Genomic DNA, 4,554 nt, shown 5'->3' with positions numbered 1-4,554 from the left:
CCCAGACAGTTGTTAGTTGTACTTTGTAGGGCTTACTCTCTAAGCTTTCTGTAAAATAGTGTCCACGCTGTAGATATTTGTTTCTAATTATGTATTTAAATAATGTGAATGGTGATTTACAAAAAAGCAAAACAAAACAATATAAGGCTCTTTTCTTCAACTTGAAAATTCAAGCTAATAAAAGAAAGATGTATTAGTATTATAGATATAAAAAACACAAAGAGAAACAGCTTCGATTATATTATCTGCTTATGATCATTTCTCCTTTCGGTATGGATGAACAAAAAGCTTACAAGTACTTGTGGGAAAATCAAAGTGAAATGAACGATGGAGGAGTCACACGAATGTAAAGCCCAGATGTTCCCACAGAGCATGAGCTATTTTCTCTGCACTTTGTGTATTTAGAATATCCCGTTTCAAGGTATTGTTAAAAACAATTTCTCAAAGACGAAAAGAAATTCCCCCCGAAGAGATTAGGGACGCATGAAAACAAATAACGTCAAACCTTACAAAGTAAACACATATCAGTATGTCTTCTGGGTGTTTATTGAGTTACCATATCTTTATGTTTCACAGCTTTAGTTATTTACTCGACCTTCACATTTATCTTTCTGTTTGAACCTAGATAATGTAGAAAGAAAAGCTAATAAATATGGCCTCAGTGAAAGAGATAACTTAGTTCTTCTTTGGCTTTTTCAGTGTTACTAAGCACCATGTAAATGTGTAAAGAATGGAATATTAGTCACCATGAAAATTTATAAGAAATTGAATAATATTTTTTTCCTATCTTTAAAGTTTATACGATCTTAGAGCTAGAATATCAACAGGTAAAGTAAAAAGTAATAAAATATTAGATAAAAATCATCATAACACTCATATGTTGAATAATATGTTTTAATTCCAGACGTTCTTTATATTGTTATTGTGGTCCAAAAAAAAATTTTCATTTCTGCTAGTTAACAAATGTAGAAATGTGGGGGTAAGGTACATAAGATTTTTGCGCTTCCCTTTTCTTAGCTGATAAAAATTGCTACAATAGTGGCTACATGTGGCATGAATTGCTAGTTTTTCCCAATATCCATTTCCTTATCTTTGTTTTATTAAAGATAAACAGGATTTTTCTATTATTTGTTTACAATAATTAGTGTTAATAAATAGGAATATAATTTACTTTGTAACTGCCCAACTTGCTCAGCATTCTTATTATTTTCAATATCAACTTTAGGTATTCCAGGTATAGGAATGTATGTCCTCCAATTAGGTTGGTTTTTTTCCCCTATTTTGTTATCTGTTTATTTATCCATCGATGAGATTTTTTTTCATTATAAAAAAGTACAGTGTTGAAGTTACTGAGCGTCCTTATCTCAGCCTTGACTTTCATAGAGATGCTTCTAGTGAATAATCCCTGGGCATGCTGGCTTTTAGCCTCATAGCTTGATGGAGTAGGAAAATACTGGCTTTTATTTTTCTTTTGGAAACTTTTGTGAAGAAATGTGAGGCCACCTTAATTCATGCCAACCTCATCACCCCCAAATTTGCATACCTGATTTTTCTATCTTTAAGTGAAGAGGTCTTTACTTTAGAATTAACACTCAATAGCTGTAAATAAAGAAATAAGAAAAAGGAAAGAAAGAAAGGAAGGAAAGAAGAAGGGGTGAGAGAACGAGAGAGAGAGAGAGAGAGAAATGAAAGAGACAAAGAAAGTTTATCATACTGTATCTTGCTTAGAAAGATCAGAATCTTCTGACAAGTAAGTAGTATAGATTTTAAGGTGACTGAGTAGTAAACTAACCATTCTGTAATTCAAACAATATGGTTTAAAGAAACGGAACATTTACTTAGTATCTTTTTGCACACGTATAAAATATCTTTAGATCTAATTTTAAAAAAATGCTTGCTTGTCATTTATTATTCTAATTGGTAGAATTGGTATGTTTATTCACTTATAATAAATCAATGTGTATTTGCATTTTGAAGGGGAAAGATGATTCCAGCTGAGTTAGAGAAAAATATATTACAAAGTAAAAGAAAGGTATGTTCTACAGTTCCATATTTAACATGCAAATGTATCTTTATTTTCTCCCCTAATTTCATTAGTGGAAAAAAAATTGTTAAGATAATTTCTGAGAAAGATAAAATTACCCCTAAATGTGGGAAATTCCTTATAAAACTCAAGTGGAATAGTTGAGAAATATTGCAGTATTTCTCTAATAGTATTGTTTCTGTTAAACATGAAAGGAAAAGTTATCAGGGTATTTCCTATAAAGGACTTTGGCCATCATTATGTTTATGGTTTTATTTTATTAAATTCAGAGAGAAATAATAATAAATAAAACTCAGAGGGAGGTATATTAATTCATTTTATGGTTGCACTACTTTCTCCAGTGCTCTAAGTACCTCAGAATGTCTGAAATTATTAGGTATTTGATATCCTTAATCAAACTTATCCAGTTTTCCGATGTGCAGAAATGTAATAATTATCAATACTATAATTCTTGTAGATTTCACTAGATTGTAAGAATGACTCAGCTTTTGTCATCATCAGGGCCAAACTCCATTCTGTGTCAGTGCCACAGCTGGAAGCACGGTGTACGGAGCCTTTGACCCTCTCCATGACATCGCTAATATTTGTGAGACGCACCAACTATGGATGTATGTATGTGGATTTAAGTCGCCACCTTTAGTCTGGCTCATAATTTTCCTTTAAAAAAATAGACCCTACATACAATCCTTAAAGATTCTTAATAGGCATTGCAGGCAAGTCAGACATTTCTCTGTAACCTAGTTTTTATAATGAATAAATACGATGAAAGAATAATCTTATTTGCTTAAATTATTTTTAAGTGGACTTAATACATCAGGGAAAGGGCTAAAAATATATCAAATGATTTTTAAAAGTTTAAATCTCTACCAATATTCAACCCAAAATTTAGAAAATCACCTTGAAGAAACAGTCACACTTGCTTTGAAATTGAAGGAAAATTTAGCCCATTACTTTAATATAGATTTCTTAATTAATACCTATTAAGAAAATTGAAACTTCTGACGCTATTAGTTTAGTACAGTGACTTTTGGCAAGAGTTTCTCTGGCTTTTATCAAAGTTGGATAAATTTAAAGTTATATAAAATAAGAGAGATTGAAATCTTTCTGTAGCATTGCCAAATCTGATGCCAACTTTTAAAATCTGTCCTTGAAAATTATATGGAAATTATCTGCTTGAATTACATAGAGGCTAAAATTTAACTGTGTCATGAATAGACAATGAGAATTCATAGGAGGAAATTTTAAAATTTATTGTTCTTTTAAGTCAGATAATTATCCTAAGTTTGTAATTATCTAGCACGACAATTAAGTATTCATCAACTTTGAAGTAAATTTAACCTAGAAAAAGTAATTGCTGTTATTTAAAAATAAGTAATTTATATAAGCATACATGTCCTTTGTATTTATTGTAGGCAGCTTTGGGAGGTGGATAGTTACTATCTAGAAAATATTCCTATCAACTCAGTGGCATGGAAAGGTAAGACCTGGCATATTGCTTGTGAAAGCAAAATAACCTGTTTGGCTTCTATTCTCTCCCATTAGACTGTGGGAGCTAACTGGAGCTGTTTTATCACCTAGGGCCAATTGTGACGTGGAATCCACACAAATTAATGGGCATCCCTCTTCAATGCTCTGCTATCCTCATCCAGGAAAAAGTAAATAATTTCTATTTTTAGGTAGTGACATAATGGACATATTAGTAATGACTAGTTTCATTCTGAATATTTAAAATCAAAATAATTATGACCTCACTGAATTACACATAGTGCAGCATTGTTTTCCCTACCGAGCAAAACCAATCCTCCTCTTCTGATATTTAAGTAGCAGTCACTGTGTAATTCAGGTGCCACAAAATCCAGTGAGTACAATGGACAGGCAGTAACCCAATGATGTGTTGATAAGATCTATTGTGAGACAATAGACAGTGACAGAGTCTATAGAAAATCTTATTATTCATGCACCATGTATTAAAAATACCATGGCCACAGATGTATGAAAAAACGCTCAACATCAATAATTATCAGGAATGTGCAGGTTAAAACTATAATAAGATATCATCTCACAATTGTTAGAATGGCTATTATCATAAAGAAAATATAACAAGCTTTGGTGAGATGTGGAGAAGAAAAAGGACTCTTGTATGTGGTTGGTGTGAATAAAAATTAGTACAGCCCATATGGAAAACAGTATGAAGTTCCCTCGAAAAATTTAAAAAAATAGAACTACCTATGATTCAGCAATCTAGCTACTGGTTATATGGCCAAAGAAAATGAAATCGGTATGTTGAAGAGATACTTGTACTCCTATGTTTATTGCAGCATTATTCACAGTAGCCAAGCTGGGGAATCAACCAGTGTTCATCAGTGAATGAATGGACAAGAAAATGAGGATGAATACACAATGTAATACTATTCAGCCATAAAAAAGAAAATTGCCATTTGCAACAACGTGGATGTATCTGGAGGAAATAAAATAAGCCAGGCATAGAAGGACAAATACCATATGATCTC

At 31.9% G+C, this 4,554-nt stretch overlaps 1 pseudogene; it reads left to right on the top strand.

The window, feature by feature from the left end:
* Window positions 1-272: 272 nt before the first annotated feature.
* Window positions 273-4,554, top strand: part of LOC103605555 — a 25,555-nt pseudogene continuing 21,273 nt past the window's right edge.

This window comes from Galeopterus variegatus, unplaced genomic scaffold, assembly GCF_000696425.1.
Source record: "Galeopterus variegatus unplaced genomic scaffold, G_variegatus-3.0.2 Scaffold5895, whole genome shotgun sequence".
Lineage (NCBI taxonomy): Eukaryota > Metazoa > Chordata > Mammalia > Dermoptera > Cynocephalidae > Galeopterus > Galeopterus variegatus.
Note: the sequence above shows the minus strand (reverse complement) of the source record. Positions and strands in the feature narration are given on the sequence as shown.